This window comes from Pezoporus flaviventris, unplaced genomic scaffold (genome assembly GCF_033815535.1).
Source record: "Pezoporus flaviventris isolate CSIRO_AGI_PZ_B2104156 unplaced genomic scaffold, CSIRO_AGI_Pfla_v1 ptg000209l, whole genome shotgun sequence".
NCBI lineage: Eukaryota > Metazoa > Chordata > Aves > Psittaciformes > Psittacidae > Pezoporus > Pezoporus flaviventris.
Genome location: NW_026892757.1, coordinates 547,843 through 570,504, shown reverse-complemented (window position 1 = coordinate 570,504; position 22,662 = coordinate 547,843). Strand labels below are relative to the sequence as shown.

The 22,662-nt window shown below is 40.0% G+C and overlaps 1 long non-coding RNA gene across 1 annotated transcript; it reads left to right on the top strand.

Annotated features, from left to right (window-relative positions):
* Positions 1–371: 371 nt before the first annotated feature.
* Positions 372–8,066, top strand: LOC133262224 (uncharacterized). Its single transcript, XR_009741252.1, has 3 exons — positions 372–543; positions 3,729–3,803; positions 7,291–8,066. It is a non-coding gene; the product is annotated as an uncharacterized LOC133262224 (long non-coding RNA).
* Positions 8,067–22,662: the final 14,596 nt, after the last annotated feature.

Here is a 22,662-nt window from a genome sequence, read left to right as displayed (position 1 = left end):
TCATTTGTTTTGCTTGGGCCTCACTCAAACATAACTGGCCTCAAGCTAGTAAGCAAGCCAGCAAATGTCCTGGCTTGTAAAGAAATCTGATCAAAGTCTGTAACTTGAGCCCAGCCTCAGAGCAGTGGTGAGGGGAACATATGGGAAATTAATGACAGATCATAGAACAGTGGGACAGCTTCAGTAAAAATTGATTGTTATTAAGTTTATGCAACAATTGCAGCTAATGGTTGCTTAAGAAAGTCACAGAGCAGCTGAGTGTTGCCTTTGCCAGTTCTAACCTCTAGAAAGGGCTGCAGCATTGCTTTTACCCCTCCGCAGCCTGAAGCTCTCCACTGCACATTTTTAATTGGCACCTGTAGCATAATTGCTTTATAAGCTGCTTCAGCTGCAGCAGCACTTTGGGAGATTCTGGTTCCACCTGTTTAAATAAATAGGAGCCTCAGAAAGAGGAGTGGATTGGAATTTGCTTGGGCTCAAACTGGGTCTAACAGCACAAGTCAGGCTGAAAGCTACAAGCCGGGCCAAGCGCTAGCAGAGGAGGTAAGTGTGGTGTGTGTTTCTTTTTATCTCTGCTGACCTCCAGGCATTTCACAAAGATAAGCTGCTCATGGTATAATGTCATGAAGGGGGAAACAGTCCCAGGGAACCTGTAGTTGCAAAGCCCATCTCTGGTGGAGGGAGTAGGTTACACAATGGAAAGGAAATAATAATTTTGAAAGTGTGTGTATTTCTGGAATGCTTAAATCACAAATTTATTTGGCTGCTGGCCTGGAACACTCACCAAGGGCAGAATTTGAATTACAGTACTATACGGGGGTTGTTATGTACCAAGAGATAAGTGATGTTTTTCTTCTTATTCCTCTGCTTTTGTTTTATTGAGCACTAGCTAAAATACCAATATATTCCCTGCCTGGACCTTACAGTGTCTTTTGCTCCTACCCTGTTGTTTCTAAAGAGCCTTCTGTTGACAGTGTAGGAGCATCAAGCTGCCTTTATTGGTAAATAACTCATACGCCTTCATTCCTATCACCATGTCCAGCCCCCTGGACAGACTACACAGTGCAGGGGTGGCCCAGGTGATTCTGTGTGCTAAGGTGATGCCTCTTATGCTGAAGAAGGTTTTCTGTATGCGTTACGATAAACAGCAAGGCCTGTACAGAGGGAGAATTGCAGGCAGTGGTCCCCATCTCTTTATTGCTAAATAACACACTATGGGTTATCGTCTGTCTCCTGGTGAGTAACCTAGTAGGAAGAACAAAGCTTATGCTTTTGTAGTTGTAGACTTTCTTCAGGAGAGAACTTGTTTGTGTCATTTAGTCTTAAGTTTGGCTCTTCTCTTTTGTAATCTGAAATGAGGACTGTATACTGTGATAATTGCTAATCCATTCCCATTTCCCTGGAATATATGATAACAGTAGTTCAGCATTTACAGTATTCCCCATTCACTGTTCATGCTTGCAATATGGAGCATTGCCTACCCTGTTATCAAGTAAAATACAAAGTGTCAACTGAAATGGAGCTACAGCAAAAAGTGTTTCATATGCAGTTGTGATAGAAGAGTAGACCCTTACCCTGCTGAAGAGTAGCAGTATTACCACGCACGTTTCTGGCTGCATTCATCCTGCTACACATCAGCACATGTAGAGGCAGATTTGCCCACTCAGGGACACTTTAGGGTAGTTATGAAAAAGAAATAAAATGTCTTGTTGTGCCTTTCAGTATTCTTTTAAATTCCTAAACCTTTTATTGCTGTGCCAACACCATGGTTTAGGGTCCTCGTAGTCTAATATGAGGAATCCAAGCCCATGGCAGTGGGTTAGAACTGTATGATCTTAAGGTCCTTTCCAAACCAAACCATTCTGTGATTCTATACTGGGATCAGGGTGTCATTAAACTGGTGAGTTCTGTAGCTTGCATTAAATAGATGATCATATTAGATCATCATAAGGATTCATACTGACCAGAAACAGTGATGCCTGTAAAACTAAAAACTCATGTAGGGAAAAAATGAATATGTAACACGCAAACATATAAATACACATGATATGTACACCCGTACATCGTGATAGTAGTAACATCAGTAGTGCAGCAGAAAGCCTTAACTGTGTGAAGGGAGTGAGGGTGATTTAGCAGGCAAACTTTTTTTCCTGAGAAATAACTTCTAAACCACTTCTCATGGCTCAAAGACTGAGAATCAGTATCTGTGGGGAAGGAGAGAAATAAGAAATGTTTAGAAATACCAACGTTTCCAAACATAAATATTTCCATTTCTGATTTGATAAATCTGTTTAAATCCTTCCAGCTTCCTGTGGAGGAGTAAAACAGCCTAAAGGTTAGACTTGTGTTGTAAAAGTGTTTTCAGTAACCTTGTCAAACCTATGAGCTGACTGAGTGGTGATGGCTCCAGAGCATACAGTGCATGTTTTGTTTTTCTAACATCTAGAAGACTCAATACATCTGAAATATAGCAAAATACTTTCCTGCAGGGCAGTGGAGATGCCCTACTGACAAGAGGGAGCTGTATTCTTTTCTCATCACCTCATAAACAGTGGAGTTCTGAGTGAGGATGTTAGGTAATGCTTTTTATATACAGAACTAAATGGAGGTATTACTATCATCGTCTAACCTTTTGAGATCTGAGGCAGTATTATTTAACAAAGCATATTGGTTTTCCCTCTTGCTTTTACTGAGCTTTGATGCTGATTTTAGAACTTTACAGCTGTGTTTAGACTTACGTCTCCCATATGGAAGGGAGGAATATAGATGTTTGGGGCAGCAGGCAGCATAAACTGGAGGGAGAGAGAGGGGAGGAATAGAGGCAAGATTTGCCTCAGGAAATAGAGGGGAAAATCCACAGCAGTGATTTTCTAGCCATCCTCCTTTCAGGAAACTCCTTAGAGCTGAATGGAGTGCTAGTCCCTTGTGCCCTACCCAGGAGAACTATGTGCCTTGGAAAGGGATTCATTGCCCCCTAATGCCATGGTAGAAAACTATGAAGTCTGACTAGGCATGATGCTTCACAAGGGTTCTTGTGTTTGCTTGGGATTGCGATCCAGAAGACCTTAATAGACCCACAGGACTGTTTGAGCTTCTCTATAGTGTTCTTTATTGTGACAGTACTTAGGTATGTGTATTTTGTGTGACAAAATAGTAAGTGTGAGACAATATCCATTTTGATTAGACTCTGAAAAAAGTCAGAACTTGTTACAGCTATTGTAGTAAATGAAAATACACTTTCAATCATTACTTTCAAAGCCCTACATCAAAGTAAAGTTAATTTTTGTGGACTATTAACCTGCTAACCTTTTTAAGTTCATCCTTTATGGCATAAAAGGAAGTAGAAAGAGTTCATATTTGTTCAGTAGCTGAGTTTTTCAGATGGCCTACCTTTGAATAATTATTAATACTTTCTTTGATATCTGAAAACTAATGTTTCACCTTCTCTACAGATACCTGAGGAGAATGTCTTCAATAAGTTGGGGGGACTGCACACAGGAAACCAGGGATTGGGAACAAAATAAGGAGAAGTAATCAAGGGACATTCAAAACAGTAATAAAATGAAAGTCAGGCACAATCCAGTTCAAGATCTGAAAAGCTCTTCTCTCTTCAGTGTTCTGTAATGATAGAAGACCTAATTAATCGACTTTTGTAAGACATTATAAAAACAACAACTTTTAATGAATTGTCACAATATTGTTTGTGTTTGTTTTTCCTTTTCCTTAAGAATGATATTCCAGGGTGATTAAGTTACAGCATACTCAGAAGAGGTCTCCTGAGTTTCAGCAAGATTATATCTAAAGTGAGATGCAAACCCCAAGTCTCTTTAGATGTGTCTCTCTGTGCTGTTGGTGTTTTTTTCATTCTTATTTCCACACTGGAATGAATCTTACAAGCACAGAGCCTTTTAACAACTTCTCTGTAGGAATATCGCCTCCCCTGACCATGAGCATGTCTGTTCTGTAAATACAACTCCCTTGCTGTGATGAGATATCTTCACCTTTGTTTTCTCACCTTCTTTTCAGAATTGTTTGTTTCTGGCAGTTGAGGGATGGGGCACGATGAGCAAATCCCATTGCATGCACTTTAAATTCAGTTTTAACTGTGTATGAGAAGCAAGGATGACTTAATGGCTACAGGTATTAACCATGACATAACTGGTCAGTTTAGCAGGAATGTAAAAGAAGTATATTTCTAAGCCAATATAATATTGTCCGTCACTGGTTAGTATAATTTCTATTCTCTATAAATGGAAATTAGCAGTTCCTAGGCCTTATTTGGGTACTGAACATGGAACCTACGTTTTTTTCTTACAGAACAAAATGTGCTACAGGATTGTCACTTCTAACATCTGATGTCAAATATCCCCATAACTTAGCCCTCAAACCTGGGTCATCTCAGAGAAGAAAAATCTAAAAGTTCTTCAAGTATTTTGCAATCATTTCAAGCCAGACCCAAATTTCATCCCTTTCTGTGTTCTTCAGCTCCAAACCACTGTGTCTGGTAGAAATGTGCAGAATGTAGAGTACTGTATTTAAAAACAAAGTAAAACAGTCCTTAATAGGCACTCTATCGTTTAGCTAAACAAAATCCCTTATCCACACCATTCTGGAAGGGAGGAATGGTAAGGATGAGAGTAGTAGAAAAAAACCCACCTTGAAGTAAAACTGTACACAGTGACCAGAATTAATCACTTTGAAGTCTGGAGCAAAGATGAAAATATAAATTAAGCAGAACTGCTTTTATCCCATAACATACTTACAATGCTGGTTACAGAATTCAGGGGGTCCAGTGTTTAGTTCCAAAGAAAACTGTATGAAAGGCTAGGAAGTCACTTCTGCTTGGTTACTGCTATGCTAAGGATCAAAGCAGAAAGGTATTTCACTTCTATGTACAACTTTGAACTATTTCATAAAGAAAGTCAGAAAATGGATCTTAAGAGTAGTTCTTACTGGGCTGCCTTGCATCAGAGGAATGAGTAAGAAAACTATGTCTCTTTGCTGGAAGATATACCAGTACTGTATAGTACAGCAAACTTCTTCATCTGTCTCTTGTAAGTTTTGGATTGTAAAGAAGTAGAGTCAGACAGGGTTTTTATTGACTTAGGATCTCTCATAAAACTTCCATATGCTTCTACATCCATGTCTTGTTTTCAATTTTAGTGAAGGCTTTTGTTTGAAGTCTCATAAAATTCGAATTTATTGCTGTTTCTTTTTATAAAATGGAAAGGGGAGGAGGCAAGTACCAAGATAGCATGTGCAAGGCAGGCCCAAGGAATGGATCTGTGAATTTAAAACACCAGTCAGTTTATCAGCCCTTGCTTCAACTATTGGCAACTACTTTTCCTCACTCTCTAACCTATGATCTTGTGTTCTTAGTGTGTGTATAGAAAGGCTAAGTAACTGACTAACCACATGAATATGCACTTATATTCTGGAGGTATGGAATTCAGGTCCTGAACTTCTAAAACTCTTAATTAGGCCAGATTGATGCATAATGTATATACTTATACTGAGAGATGGTGAGAACCTGCTCTCCAATGTGCCACGTCTAGCACTACTTAGTAATAACTTCTCATTCATTATGGTCCTTGAATTCTACTTAAATCAGGAACAGGAATGTCAACTTACTGAGTAGCTGCTGTTTTCACCAGCATAAAGGAATGTATCTCTAGCACAGGAGAAGGCATAGCCTTTCCTCTTGTAGGGCAGAAGCCAGAGCAGAATGTCCTAAGATGCCAAATGTGCACACCAAAATCAAACTCAAGAAAGGTCTGAGGAGCATCCAAGAGTATAGTGAACTTGCAGATTTATCTGCTGCTTGTGCACATGGACTCCTGCATACAAAGTGATGTCAAAGGTACAGCATGGCAGGATATGCCCAGAAGAAAACAGAACATCAAGCATGAATGAATGTACGTGGGTTCATGCATCATTTGATTTGCATTTTTACATTTGCTCTTCACTTACATAGCAAAACTGGTCTACAAGCTCACATTCCTTATATAAGTCTCCTTTTCAGTCAGCAAACTGCACCCACATAGAGTAAGAGGAAATCAAGTAGAATAGCCTCTCCTCTATATGGTGTGCTCCTATAGCAGTCAGCTCTCACTGCCTATCAGGGACTGACTTCCACGGGTGCACACCATTTGTTGAATATTCATAAAAAGTACCCTCCAAGATAGCAGTGGTACATTGCTCTGGAAGTCACTGGTGACAGCTGAGCCTTTCCTAGGTCAGGAGCAGGGGGTCTGCCCTGAGGGCACAGGAATACTTCCAGATTTGCCTCCTCTTGACCTTTTCAGAATTGGATCAGGGACCAAACTGGACCAGAAATCTTGTTCTAAAGCAAGATTTCTACATAAAGGAACAAAGTGCATTTCCCATTAAAGTGCATAGGTATTTTTCTTTGCCCTTCTCCAGTGTTAAGCTGACCAACCTAAATTAAAATCTCATACTTCAAATAGTAAAAATCAGGGCGCTAATGTGCAGGCATGGTTCAAAGTTACTACAAAATTTAAAGTAGTCCCTGGCTGAGCACACCTTTTTGAGCAAGGGACTACATCACTTTTACATAACTACGTGAAGCACTGAAATCTCTTGTAAAAACAACTGTCTAGAGTTAGTGGTAAATTACACTAGCACAACCTGTATAGAAAGGGTCATCAGGAAAAATGAGTAATACAACAATTTTGGGCAAATGACATACTTGTGCATCGTGACTTGTAAACATGTGTACACACACAGAGATGTTCTCTGAATGTATTCTTCTTTGTGGACCCCTTCCCATTCTGTACACACTGTGTTTAAGATATATCAGTAATACAACACTTGTGGTGTTTAAATGTTCAGAGAGAAGACCCTCCTAGAAAATGTCCGTAGGGGTGAGTCAACCTAAGGACTGAAAGAGAAATCCAAGACCTGTAGCACATTTGAAATTCATTCTTGCAGAGGCAATCTGAGAGTTCTGCTGGAGAGAAGCTGCTGAGCACTGTAATTTTTTTCACTCTAAATAACAAATAGAATAGGCTTTTAACTGCATTTTCTCCATAAGAGCTACTTAACCCTCTTCACTAACATTAAATAAAATTCCAAGCAAAATTCCTATTCAGAGTGAAAAAGAACTGAAACCAAAGTGTGCAGTGCACACCCTTCCCTTCCTGTTTTGTTTGGTGTTTTCTAGCTCTGCTTTTCATACAGCTGAATGGGGGCTGGGAAAGTGTTTACAATATTTTCACATGATTGAGATGGCAGAGTTCTTGTACTCTGTGAAAGGCCTTCTGTTTTCAGATGGCATGGAAAGTTTACCGTCTCTCCAGACAAAAGGAAGAGAGTTTGTTGCCAGCAGATGAGTAATGGGCATGGCCTCTGCACAATACCTCCTATCCAGTTCTAAATCTACATGGTGTTCTCAGGCTTCCCAGCTTCTCCAAAGCAACCTTTGTCTCTGCACTGGGAGACCAGAACTGCTCGTTGAGTTAGTGGGGTTGCAGCCAAGATGGGAATGCTTGGTGACAACAGTTGCTCAGTGCTCAGTGCCCAGTATCTGCCTTCTTACTATGCTACTACAATAGTTGGAAACTCATCAACATTTGTATAGAAGGTGCCCAATTATGTTGCAGACCAGCTGTATAGTTTTCAGTTCCAGAAGATTCCAGTAACTCACTAAGTTTTAATACTTTTTTTTTTTTTCCTTGTTAATCTGATGGGCTGCCTGAGATAAATGATTAAAGCAAAAGCATGGCAGAATTACTCTGGGGGTAAAACTACATAGAAGTTGCCAAGTCTGGTATTTGCTTTCTTACAATCTACTTGAAGAAAGCATTTTCCATGGATGAGAAATTTTAGATTTTTATTAAGTTTTTTAGTTTTTATTCTTTCTTTGTCAGAAAAACATTTTGGTGAAAAAGCAAACATGAACAATGTTAGAACAGAAACTAAAGTTTTCCCAAAGAATCTGTGTACTTAGTGCTATAGAGGCCAGTAGGTAATTTTTTTCTTGTTTCTCTTATGAAGTTTCCTAGAGCTTGTCTTTTCGGAATGTACCCCTATGTTGGCTGCAGATGTGTGGGGCATGTATGTGTGAGCATGGCTGTCTACCTGTCTAAAAGAAGTTGCATTTCACTCTCGTGAAATAAATAAAGGGCATGAAGAAGAGCTTCCTAAGAATTACAAACATTCATTAACTACAATTAATATTGTCTGTGTACTCAGCTCCAAATTGTCAGTACAAAGTTCTTGGTCTCTCATGCTAATTTGATGTTGCACAGCAACTAATTTATTGTTGTCAGAAAAACAGAAGCAAGGATGTAAGAGGCACTGGATTTTTTAAGGGTTGGTTATAGCTGGTATCAGCAATTTACCAATTGACCTGTAGTAACCTGTGGTGCTGGCAGTCCAGGGTACACAAGCAATGCATTAAAGTTAAAACCAAAACCATTTTCTCGGTTACCTGAGTAGAGCATTCAAGGTAACTGATTCTATTCTTCGGAAAGTTTGGGTTTTTTTAATCTTTTTCTTTTAACTGTTTAGACCAGCATTAAAATAATCTGGCTTCATTTCCTCTGCTGAAAGAGCAAGTCAGCTGAAATGTGGGCGTCTTGCTGAAAGGGGGTGGAAAAAAAAAGAGGTAGTTTTTCTTTTAAAGAACAGGACCATACACATTCCACTCTTATGCCTTTAAAGGGGACTTCCCTGTTTTAAATGCCCTCAGGCATAGAAATACCAACACCTCTTAATTGCTTAATATATTACAGCCTGAAACATTTACAGAAGTGCTTTCAAAGTATTTCACTGTTCCAGGTGCTTGATCCTCCACCTCCTAAAATAATAGGTTATTTCCCCTCAGTTTTCATGTGCTTAGTACCTCAATGAGATGTATGCTCTGTATCAAGTGAAGGGGAAGTGAGAGAAGTGGGACTGCCTGACATTGGTGCCTGCACTTGCAGCATACACAGATTTCTGTCTTGTATCACACAGCTTGTAAAGAATGAGAAAATAATGACTTGTACTTGAATTGTAAGAAAAAGTCATCTTGTTAAGCATTTGAATATCACTTCAGAAAGAAAAAAACCCTGTCACTATGTCCTCTGAGCAGCATCACAAATTACTAAATCAGTAACAAGCAGTGCTGAGCTTATACCAGTCCACAATATAGCCATCCTACAGCCATCCTCCAAACTCTATTTGCTGTTGCATGGAGCTGATGTGAAGATAACATCTGCTGCCTGCAACCATAGTGCCATGCAACCATGCTTCAGACCAAGCGGGGGGGGGGGGGGGGGGGAACTGTGCTGAATAAAAAACCACCTTATTTTGATTTAGTGAGGCCAAAATAAGAGACAACACTTTGTTTGGCCTATGTTAATTCTTTTTTCAACTTCTTTAGCCAAAACGAACTAAAACTTTTCACTGCTCAAGAAATAAGTTCTTAATATAGAGCACACAGGGCTTTTCAGGCTTCTGTGAGACTCTGCTGGCATAGCGGGATCTGAGCTTCTCTGTCAGTCTTATTATCACATCGTGCACCTGCTGAGAGTCTCAAATGCTGTCTGCTCACAGGCTGCACAGTTCAGACATCCACACGCCGTGAGCACAGGTAATCTGACTGCACTGATTCAGTGCACAAGCAGTAGCAAAGCTGGATGGTCAAAGAAACTTTGTCTTGAAATTCAAGACCTGTTCACAAAATCTCCCTTCTCCTTCCCAATCATCGCTACTGTAGAATTGCAAGCTAATGCAGATGGTTGAAAGACTCGGGGTCTCAAGCCCTCCTGATAACCGTCTGTAAGGGAGCAGTGGGTGGATACAGTTTCCGATAAGGAGCTGGAGGGGGAGTGGTTATGACTGGCCTGAGGGAGGAGATAATGCAAAGTTAAACAGTTCTGTGAGAGGGGAGGAGTGGATCTTTCCATGACTGCAGCTTCAATCATGCACTTCTCGGGTAAATCGCTCTGCCATCCCTTTGAACCCATGTCTCCTATGTGACAGAGCAGTGACCTACCTGGCTGCTGAGCCACTAGACTAATACTGTTCTTTTAATCTGGCAAAACTGTGTTATAAAAGAGTTTGATTCACATGAGAAATCAAGTATAAGATCTGTCCTCATAAAGACATTATACCATGAATGCTCTTTTTCTGCTGGTTGTAAGAATAGGTGGCTCAAGGGTGAAAGGGAAGCATTTACATTTAAATACACCTATTGGAATCATACAAACACAATGCTAAAATCACTGTTCCCTTCTCTGAACGTTTTAAGAGTTTGCTGTTATTTTATTTTTACACAAAAATAGCAAAAAAATTTTTTTACATAATCAAAAATCAGACATGAGATCTTTAAGATGCCATAAAGGAAAACAAAGCAGCTCTTCATGCCAACAGGAGAAATGGATGAACCTTTTCAAACTCGTCATTTTACTTCTGTGTGTGCCACTCGGGAGGTGAAACCCAGATAGAAAGCAGAGCTTCCCTCCTGCTGCACTAACTGGTGGTCCTGGCTGGGTGTGATGCTGTTTACATTTCCCAGAGAAAGAGAAATGCACTTCTATTTTGGTTTTTTTTGTTTTTTTTTGTCTGTCAAACCCAGATTTACGCTATGATGAAAGAGAAAGCTCCTTCCACCTCAAGAAAACAAACTAAAACAGGCTGCAAAGAGTGCTTGATGGCAGGGTGGGAGCTCAGTGAAACTCTTGAAATGCACCCACTTGACCTAGGCCTGAGCTTCTTCCCTTCTGTTTCTGACATCGTCCTCCCATCCACACAGTGACAGAGGCATATGGTCTGCAATGGCAAAAGCTCGGGGGGGGCTTTGCTCTTTGGGACACCTGATTGAAAATACACAAACCAAACCAACCCAAACCAAATTAAAAAACAACCCCCTAAAAGCCCAAACAAATAATCCCCAAACTGTGTACTCCTTGAGTTTTTCTTCTCAGTTTTTTGATGGCTTTTATCATGACTTTCTGCCATCCAAATAAGGGTCAAACCCAAAGAGCATGAATAAATGCCTTAAAATGACAATGTAGCTGGAAATCAGAAATCAAGAGCTGCCTTCTCAGTGATTTTTTGCACACATGAATTTGCATTAAATTGCCACATAACATACAGCTAATGACACTAATCATTAAATATGTTCCAGATGACTCTCAACAGTGAAGAACTTAAAATCCAGATCTAAATGTGGAAGTTTAACATCTAGTTACTAGTTTTTCCTTTGAATATGCATATGGAACTGTTATCTTAATATATAGCCCTGGACAGTGGTGAATCCTAAGGCATTTTTTACAAACCTATGAAACGATATGGAATTTAGAATCTCTTGTAAGTGAAGTGAAATTGTCAGATCTGTAAAATATGTGTGAAGAAAGAAGGCGCAAAAACGTCAGTATCTCCATGTTCAGTAGCCTTCTATGGATCTTGATCTTTTAGAGTACACCTAATTATATTTTATTTGGGTCTTTGATAATTTTGTCCTTTACAACATTGTGTGGCTGTATAAAACAAAACAGCGCATCCCTTGGTCTCCCTAGTCTGGCATGTCTTCCTAATTTTTCTTTCTAGTTTTTATATTCTGAAAAATGCTGAATGATTCTTTCCTGTAGAATACCTTCATTTTTTCATAACTTTGTTAACAACTTGTTAGTCCTTTTTCCAAACAAAGGAATCCTCTGCAACCTAAACTCTATGGAGAGAAGCTTTTGTACACATCAAGTAATCCTTGTTGCAATCTGTTGCAGCTCTCCTCCTTCTGTGCCTTTGTGGAGATGAGAGGATCAGAGGTGTACTTGGTATTTACCTGAACTTATGGAACAGCAGAACTCTGGGTTGTTCTTCCTTCCTTTCCAAAGGATTCCTAACATCCTGTGTACTGTCTGTTACACATCATTAGGATGATATGTTCATAGGGTTTAAAGGCCTATTGTAAGGAGGAATTATTCTCCTTGCCCATAGGGCCACATCACCTGAATTCAGATGATTTTATGTTCTCCAGAGAGTAGTTTAGACAACGAAAATTGCATACCCATGTTTTGATTCCACAGTGCAATGAAGGTGCCTCAGTGTTTTTGAGGGAGAACTTCCTGTCAGCCAGCCAATAGTCAGTATTACACACCTCAGCCCACTGAGAATTTAAATGTTCTGGTTCTTGGCTTCAGTTTTCTGCTTTCAGTAATAATGTAACATAAAATATCAAGTTATTCCCAAAAGAAAGAACCAGAACCTATCTACTAGCACTATCTGATAGGTAAGTCACCTCTCTTGTTTCCTTTGTTGATACTTAAGAGTTTCTGGGGAAATGTGGAAACTTCCAGGTCAAAGAAGGAAGCCTGTAGTTGCTTTTGGGTTCCCATATCATTAGGCTGTGCGGGCAGAAGATGGTCCAGGTTGCTGTTTGAAGTTAGAAATGAACACCTCTGTTTCAGTTCAAGCAGTGTTATTGGATATGAGCCAAGAAGTTTATGCTAAAAGCTTAGTATCATTAAGTTATATCAAGCATAGCTCAATTACAGTCAAATACTTATTTCCTGTCTTGCAGCTGTCATTTCATTCTGAATGAATAAAATATAGCCTGACCAAACGGAGATTATGAGACAAGTGCAAGCTCTATTTAAAGGTTAACGGTCTGATCTCTCTCTCATAGCAGTTTTATGGTCATTTAACTGCATTGACTTCAGTGAAATAAGTCCTGATTTACAGCATGGCTTTCAGAGCTTGTTTAAAGCTGTGCTAAACAATAGCAATGCTGGTGACGGGTCTTTGGGAGCAAAGCATGTTTGTGTTGTGCATTCCATGGTACTATGGTACTGAGGCCCTAAAGAAAATTGTTATTAATTTTTGATCCATGGGGAACAGATTTTCAAGTAATTGCTTAGGTTTCTTATTTGTTGCCTTTTATGATTTAATATCAGGTATAGGGTTTGTTTTTTCAGTGATTTATCATATACCAAGGAATCCTGGGGTTTCAAATCAAATGTAGAGGTCAGAGGTGTACAGAGTCCATAATTCTGTATATTTTTTGTTAGGACAGACATTTTCAACTTGAAATGAAATCTCAAAAATGCCATCAAATCTAAAACAAAAAACCCAGTGACAAACCAGAGAACCAATTCTTTTAAAACTATTTGGAAATGATTTTACTTCCTGTCAACCCTCCCAAGTGTGTTTTTTGTTTTTTTTTTAAATATTTCTTCACACTGTAGACTCCCATTTCTTTAGTTTGACAGCATCATCTCCTGTGCTGCTACTTCCCTCTTATTGACTTCCCAGTGTAGAACAGATAGGAGAAAACGTATGAATGAATGCATCTGATCAAGGAATGAGAATCTCTGGTTTTAGCTTGAGTCATGTTGACACAAAATGTTTTTACTGTGGGAAAGCTAAGCAAGCCAAACGCAATAAACTTGCAACCCGCTTCACTGCGAGGTAGGTGCAACTCGGCCTGCTCGAGCTCTCCTTTAGCAACTTTAGTGCATGTGCACTGAGGGTATGGAAAAGCACTTGTGCTTTTGATGTGTCTTGTGTATCTCTTAAATTGCCAGTGCTCACCTTTCACAGTCCTGTCACTGGGAAGCTGTAGAAGGTTCTTTTTTGTGAGCCAGTCCTTATCTTCTTATCCAGTGCAATAGGCGTGTTCTTTGGAGAACACATCAGCTAGCCTTCTCCCTTCTCTTGCCCCATAACATAATTTGAATTGGGGCAGGAGCATCAAGAGTGCCGTGCAGTAGTGAAAAGGTGGATTTGTTTCCTGAGAGATGTCATTGTTTCTCAGTTCCCAGCAGCAGAATCTTTAAACTAATGATCTTTCCAGAACATGTAAATCAGCCAAGCCCAGGACTCAGGTTCATGCTGTGATCTGGTATTGTGTTATAAGAATTTCTAGCAGGGACAAGGATTTGCGACATCATACTAAGTGTAGTAAAAACCAAAACCATACTCCCTTGTGTCTCCCAAAACCAACCTTCATAATGGCGATTTATCTGATGGATCTTGGGTTATTCACAGATGTCTACCTGTAGACAGACATCTACATTATCAGGGGTCCTATAAGGATGCTGGGGAGGGACTCCTCATTAGGGACTGTAGTGATAGGACAAACAGGAATGGATTAAAACTTAAACTGGGGAAGTTTAGATTAGATATAAGGAAGCTCTTTACTGTGAGAGTGGTGAGGCACTGGAATGGGTTGCCCAAGGAGGTTGTGAATTCTCCATCCCTGGTGGTGCTGAAGGCCAGGTTGGACAGAGCCTTGGGTGGCATGGTTTAGTGGTGAGGAGTTGCTGCCCATGGCAGGGGGGTTGGCACTTGATGATTTTACGGTCCTTTCCAACCCTAACTATTCTATGATTCTACATCAGGGTTGGACTTGTTTCAACAGCTCCATGTCCTCCTTATGTTGGGAACACCAGAGCTGCACAGAGTGCTGCAAGTGTGGCCTCAGCAGAGCAGAGGGGGAGAATCACCTTCATTACCTGCTGCTCACACTGCTTTTGATGCAGCCCAGCACACAGGAGGTTTCTGGGCTCAAGCACGTATTGAAGCTGCTCATGTTCAGTTTCTTATTGACCAACAAAAATCCTGACTGTTTTCCCTTATAAATCTTGACTTTAGGGAGGGGATATAATTTTTTTCTTATGTGCCTGGCTTGCTGGGACAGAGCTACATAGCTATGGTCTGTTTGCACAGCGTTAGCTGTGCTGCCCAAGTGTGAAAGCATGGAGAGTAGATTCTCCCTGACTTCAGTGGGATCTGGAGTGGATCCATGGGGAATGCTACTATTTTCAGCACTTCTCTTGCTTTGTCTAAGACCAGGCACACTGAGATATGAGTGTTGTTGCAGCTGCCACATACTATATGTAAGCCACGTGTTGATGATTCTTGCTTAAACAAGAAGATCCTTGTCCAATATGTCTTCTTCCATCTAGAACCTACTGGGTTTTGTGTGATGCTTAAAGTGAGAGGTTTCTGGTTTTAATGTTGGTAACAGTATACTTGGGATTTACATAATATCACAGTTTGTGTTTATAAAAAAGACTGTATTTGTTGTATAGTCAGCTTTATAGTAACAGAGGACTAGCCCTAATATGGAAACAGATTGGCCTATTCATTCTTCAGTTGTTTGCATCATTTTATGTTGTGGTTGGTTTATTTACTTCTAGGTCTCCTTCAGTCCACTCCCTGAATAACAGTGTTTTTCCTTAGAATATAATGAACTGTGTTGCATTTATGAGAGCCACATGGTCAAATTCTGTTACTCCTATCATCCTGATATGTGTCTTATCTCACAACGTTTGGACTATGCCCTGACTGTTGACTTCGGCAAGATTAAAAAGGAAAGGAAAGCCTACTCACACTTAGTACATCTAAGCTATTAAATATAATTGGTTAGAGAGTTTTTTCCTGGAGGCCAACTGACATGAAAGAGCTTGCATTCACACAGCTAAACTCTTTTACCCTCCAAATGATAGTGGCCACATCCAAAATACTTGTTGGATATGGTCCCTGATGCAGGTTAATGCCCAAGCTGTCCTTTGGCATTGTTTGTAAGAGCACAAGCAGGTTTATGCCAAAATATGCCAGGGACCAGTTTAGTAGTACAGATGGTGTCAGGCCCGTGCCTTGCTGGTCCTCTTTAGTTTATTTAGTGTCAGAGTGAAACCTCAGTAATTCTGCCAGTAGTCAGCAGAAATCTCCCTATTGGCCTCAGTGACAGAACCCACTGGGATGGATAATCATTAGTTTTCTCACTCCCTTCACTCTAGATTCTTTATCCTCTTGTTCTTTACCAAATGAGTACTGAAATAAATATTTTTTTTAGATCTTGTAGAATTTATTGGGTTGTTAAATGTGGTTAATGCCTGCTGAAAACTTGCTGTTAGTTTTGTAATACTCAGAAGGTTTTTACAGAGCTGATGCTCTGGGGGTTAAAAAAAAAATCACTTCCCTGACTGAGGATCTCCTATGGCTTTGAGCAAGTAACCAAGATCTTCTGTGACTCAGCAGCCCATTTGGGTAAAAGAGTAAAAAGCAGTGAGGTGCAAACTCATCAAACACACCAGCTGCTTGAGGTCACATAAGCACACTACACTGGTATGAACATAAAATCTCCTTTTATTTCAGTGGCAATTTATTTCATATGTCTGGGAAGGGAATTTGTTTTAAACCCTGCAAAATGGCCATGACTGCTTCCATCCCCATATCACAGTCAGAGCACTGGGGATAAGCCTGCAGGGTCCTATATTGTGAGATAGCTTGGGGAACTGGTGCTCTGTATTTCTAGTGCTAACTTTGTGCACCTGGTACCTCAATAATTCCATGTAACACTGTAGTCCTTCACAGTACTATGTTATACTTCTGCCTGCAGCAATACAAATAAGAATCAGGCAATTCATGCTATAATCTTTTACTCAATCCTAAAGATAAAGGGCAGGGAAGGCCAAGTGAGTTTAAAAAGCTCATCATACAAAATTATTATGTTAGGCCATGCTGTATTACTGAGATTACAGAAAATTACCTAGATGTATTGAATTAAACCATGCTTTTCCAATGATCTCAGAAGCATCAGCAGAATTGGGACACTTTAATCATTGCATTATCAGTTTGGTAATAACTGCTATACTGAATTGCTGCTCAAAATGAAAACCTGTATTGTTTTATCCAGAAGGTTTTTGGTTTCTAGCACTAGCCTTTACTTTTCTTGATTGAATTACTGGAGCTGACAAGTATTTATTTCAATGACATTAAAGCAAACACATATTTTGCCCCAGTTTACTACGGACTAAGAGTGTGCTGTTAATTAATGTGGTCCTTTGATGTGCAGCACCTTGCTGAATTATGAGAACCTCATTGTGTGCTTTCTTCCAATGTTCATTTTAGGGTAGAAAGACTCTTTGTTTCTTAATTGACCTATTCATGGATCAGTCTCATGAAAGATGCTATGGAGCCCAATATGCACACAGTCATACCTGGCCTGGGCTGTGAGACTGACTTAATGAAAATCTTAAAAGAAAAGGAAAGGGTTGTTGGCAAGAATTAGTTACGTGGAAACTGATTTTTTTTTTTCTGAGCTGGATTTTGAAAAGCAGCATGTATGTCAAAGCAGAGCAGAAACATTTGACCTAATCTACCTTTGGCTCCCTTTCCCTTCCCTCTCTGTGCTGCTCCTCAAGCCTGAAGCATTCTCCCACAGGGGCTTGCGTATGGCAGTAGCTCTACTCAGACTTAGTGAGACCTTTGCATCAGTTAAGGTTTGCAAAGCCATAATGTGTTTATTTTTTCAGCCTGATCTCTTGAGAAACCGAGGAGGGCTTGAATCTCCCTCCCACTGGTAACAGTGATGTTGGAAGTGCTGGATGCATTCCAGGGCATAGCCCCGAAGGCTGTGGGTTAGACAGCCACTAACAATCCTTTGGAAGTACGTGCAGATTTCTTTGGTCTTCACTGGGGGAAACCCTGGATCTCCATTAAAAACACAAAACAAAAGGAAACAACAGAAACACAACACAAAAACCCCAAACACAATAGTCATAGTGGCCCACATGATATATTAAAAAAACCTGTTTCAGACCAAGCACTGAATTTGGGAATCATCCGGAATAAGACAGAGGCTTGAAGCTTGACTCGGAGACAAGTATCTCCATGGTCTTTTTGTGGGCTGAAGGAGTGAAGGCTCTGCCCACGTGTGATTGGGCTGTGATGTGCAACGATGTAACCCAGTGGCTTGAGCTGGTATTCTCTGCTTGCTGTCAGAGGGTATCACCACAGTCTCAATCCCTATTCACACTGTACAGGCTCTGAGCTGTGCTATGCAGCCATCACCCCAGGCTTCATCTCGGGCTCCTTTTGACCCTCTTTTTCTTTTATTTAAAGCTGAATCCTTTCAGCTTATAATCTCTCTCTAGAAATTCACTCTACTTTTTTTGTTCCCTTCTACTTCCACTGCTGAACTTGCTATGCCAAACTCCACACTCCACCATCTATCCACCCCATATGTTTATATTTTCCAATAGTTGAGGCATGTTGTGCTGACCTGCCTGGACAGAGCTCCTTTATCACAGAGATAAATGTGATGTCCCCCTCAAATAGAGTTTCAATCATGTGTGACCTTTCATCTTGAACTGCCATGACTGGTTTTTTATTAATGCTCTACCGTGCTGCTTGCAGAAGCCAGGAAAGAAAATCTGTTTCAAGATAGAATACTGCTAAAGGACATGATACGGTCTTGTTTTCAATCCATCTAGTTAAAGTCTGCATGTGTAACTGAGAACGCAGCATTCGCCCACCACTTTCCCACAGGCAGGGAATAAAGGCCTTTAACACAGCAGCAGCTAGACACCCTTGGATAACAGAGAACAGAGCCCACAGTTCATCCTAGCTTTCCTTATCGTATCTGTGGAGGGCTTTACCCTCTCTTCCTCCCTCCTACTTTCTCTCATGGAATCACTTACTGTAACTATGTGCCTCTATGCCTCACTTCAGAATGTAATCAAGTTAAAAATGTTACCTTGTGTTTATCTAAGCTCCAGTGAGCTATTAATTTCTAGCAAAATTAAAGAGAAAAAAAATAGAAAAAGAAAAAAGAGAAGGGGGGAGGAGTGCAAGTGTCTGTTTTGTCTATTTCTAATTAAACATCAAACCTATTTGTTAAAACTGTTCTGCCAAGAACTGAGTAACACTGTTCAGCAGTTAACACTTGTGTATGTTCACTATGTAGGTTGTTTTGGTTTTGCTGGATGGTTGTGGTTATTACTGAGGATGCTTTGTGTGTGTGTGTGTGTGTGTGTCAGGGAGAGGGTGCCATGGAGCAATTTTGTGTGAAGCACTTCCTTGGTTATGTTTTCACTTGGTGCTTTTCATTTAGTAACTGAAGTGGGGAAAGGAGGAGGAGAAGGAGGGCAGCCAAGGGGGGGAAGAAGCAGAGAGGGCAAAATGGGTAGCACTAGAACTGAGCCTCCACCTGTTTTCTCTTTCTTCAAGTCATGTTTTAAATGATGACGATGAGGTCACCGTGCCAGAGGATTCAAAACTCGTGAGGAGATCATACAACATGAGTAGAAAATACACTTCAGTACACATAAAGCTCCCCCCACCATTCCCCCAGCAAAACACACAAACGGGCTTTCTGTGGGCATTCCTTGGTAACCCACACAAAGAGCTGTTCAAACAGCTGTGCCTACAGCTAAACACCATCCACGGACTGATACAGAAAATCACCATTTTAATGTGTTCACTTTCCTGACTCAGATTCAGGGAACTCTACTTAGGGTTGTTAAAAGAAGGGATTTTGAGTCCTGAGTAAATATGCAAAACCTAGGGGAAACTACTGGCTTGATTTGTCTGTAATGGATTATTCATATGTCTGTTGTACTCAGGGAATTATTAAACAGAGATAAAAAGTGATATTTTGGAATCCAGTAAAGTTTCTGGGGTGAGACCAGTCTAACTAAAGCACCTAACATCACATTTGTTTAATACTGAAGTATTTCAAAGGAAGAGGACAGAACAATCCAGACACGAGAAGTACTGTGCTGCCTATCTATTAAAAGAAATTACGTTGATCAAGTACAATAGTGCTTTTCATCACAACTTGGTTATCTTATGCTGACCTCTATAATCAGGAATCTGAAAGTTTCTCTGCTCTTAGTTCCTACGGAAGGACAAGATTAAATAAGTAGCTATCTCTATACTTGTATAATCTTATATATTTACATAACATCATGAAATTGCAGTAAGCATAAATTTTAGATTACCCTGGAATTAGTGTCTAATCTATAGAACAGTGATAGCAAGAAGATACCTGTATTTTACAAATTTAAGATTTTCTTTCATATTTTGACAAAAATATTCAATAGTTGCTCTTCAATGGTGACATCTGCTTTGACAGTCACTTATCTTTTATGAATGTTTGCATATTGCGTTAAGCAACATCAGATTTACAGAGCTTTGTGTATTCCTTTTAAGTTTGCTAATCCTAATAAATACATCATTCTTTTATTGTTACTTAGCAGCCTTCCTTAAGAAGTAAAATTAATTTGTATTTTTGGGGAGGCACTTTAATGTTTTTATGGGCAGATATGATGTTAAATAATGTCCTGAAATTCCATGCAACTAATATCATAAATTAGGGTGGTGATCATTATTTTTGTCACTAACAACTGTTGTTGTAGAGCACTTCTTATTCAGAGTTGCATAAGAACAGCTGAAAACCAACCACATTGCTATGCTAGTCACACATGACAAGCAGCATGGCATAAATTCCTTCTCAAAGTTAGTGAAGGATGCTGAACATCAGGGCATGCTAAAGGTCAAGCTTAATAATGGTCATAAGTCTCAGATCCCCACAGTGATCACTTAATGTATTGGAAATGAGGATGCCTTTACTAAGTCCCTGAACTACTTCATGCAGTCAAAACCTCATCTAAAAAGTTTAGCTTATGATAGGACCCAAAAGTGTTTAGGAGGTTGTTCTCAATGCACTTAAGGAAAAAGAGGATGGAAGTGGCATTCTTTCGTCTTGCACGTGGGAGCTGATGTTTTGGTTCACCTCTGCACCAGCAGCCATTTGCAAGGATTCTTCACTGATGAGACCATGGAAAGTAGAAATGTGAGAAGAGGGCATTCCTGAATTCTTAAATCATTTTCAAAGTTTTCAATTTCCAAAGTTTATTTTGAAGTTTTCTAATTTTTGTAGTCTGTATCTCTACTTTTTAGGTCATTGATAATCTTTGGCACAGCAAATATATACTGATCTTCCAGAGTGAAGAGCAGCTTTTACATTGAGTGAAAGTCGAGAAAACTCGAGAGCTGACAGTTATTTAAAATGTTCAGCTATGGCTACAGAAAGATCCCTTTGAAATGACTATTCCTCTTTCCTATACTAACCTCATAGCAAAACAAGTTCTTTGCACTGTGAAAAGAAGTGAAAACAATAATCATGGTCAAATTTCTTTTGATGCTGCAAATTCCTTTCAAAATCCAATTCTCAGATTTCACTGTGTCCCTTCCAAACAAAAGCTATTTAGCCCAATTGTACGAGAGTGTTTTATAAGGCTAAGAAATGAAGAGTCAGTTAATTACGCCCTTTCTACAAATGCTGAAGACCATGGCAGTAATGCCTCACCAGAACTGATGATTCAGGGGGACAGTAGGAGCCAGCTGCTGAGTACAAACAGAAACATGAGTCACCCTCTCTCTGACTCTTAAATAAAAAACCCAAACTAAAACAATAAAATATGATTAGAAATTAATTTCTGTACCCTCAGAGTAGAGGAAGAGAGTGGCTGCTCATCTGTTCTAGCAAAACAACTTGGTAAGTTTATTACTGGGGGTAAATGGTGTAGCCACATTACTCTGGAAATGGAAAAGTAGTGCTGCTGAAGTCAGATTTTTACCTACTGAGAATAATCATAGAATCATAGAACGGTTAGGGTTAGAAAAGACCTTTAGGATCATCCAGTTCCAACTCCCCTGTCATAGGCAGGAACACCTTGCACTAAACCATGTCACCCAAGACTCCATCCAACCTGGCCTTGAACACTGCCATGGATGGAGCATTTACCACTTCTCTGGACACCCTGTGCCAGCACCTCACCACCCTCACAGTAAAGAACTTCTTCCTTATATCTACCCTGAACTTCCCCTCTTTAAGTTTAAACCCATTAGCCTTTGTCCTATCACTACAGTCCCTGATGAAGAGTCCCTCTCCAGCATCCTTGTAGCCCCTCTCAGACACTGGAAGCTGCTCTGAGGTCTCCACATAGCTTCTCTTATCCAGGATGAACAGTCCCAGTGTTCTCAGCCTGTTTTCATAAAGGAAGTGTTCCAGCCCCTGATCATCCTTGTAGCCTCCTCTGGACTTGCTCCAACAGCTCCATATCCTTCTTATGTTGAGGACATAAGAATGGATGGACCATCTCCAGAAGAAAACAGGAGAACTGGCTATCCTGGATTTGGAGGAGCCTGAGGTTCTCAACAACTTCTTTGCCTCAGTCTTCACCAGTGCTCTGGTTTACCTTTTACTGCTGTTGTTTAGAAATACATACATACATATATGTAGCCTTTTTAATTTTCTCAGAGATGGGAGTTGGACTACATCTGAGCAAGCTAGCTAAACAATTGGTAATGTAACTAAAATAATTCGACATTCATCCCACTTCTGTGACCTTTTTGTATACTAAATTTGGATTCATTTCTCTCCTCAGGCAGGCAAGTACTATGTTTATGTATGGCCTAACACTTCTCCCTATCACTGCAGGAAGATTGGGATAATCACATTTGCATCAGGTCAGGCAGGACACTGGCAGCAGCAGCCCTTTTGCTGCCACTGCAAACCTGGGTTCCAAACAGCAGAAATGTGGTAGATACATACCTGACAGTTTTAACATATGGGAAAAAGGAACATCTCTGAAAGTTTCAGTTCAAAGTTTATCCAGCATGAGATTTGGTATCATTTGTTTTTGAGAGATAAACGTGAGTACTTAGAAGGAAATACTTGGACACAGGTAGTTGCTGAGTTTTAACTCTGACAACATCTTTAGGAAACAGCACAGAGGTACAAGATATAAATCAAGCCTACAAGCCCTTTGCCCAGTGGAAAAGCCATTTTGTGGCAACTAGGGATAAAATGAACCAAAAAAGATCAAGTTCAACGAAGCACACATATGTACTTTC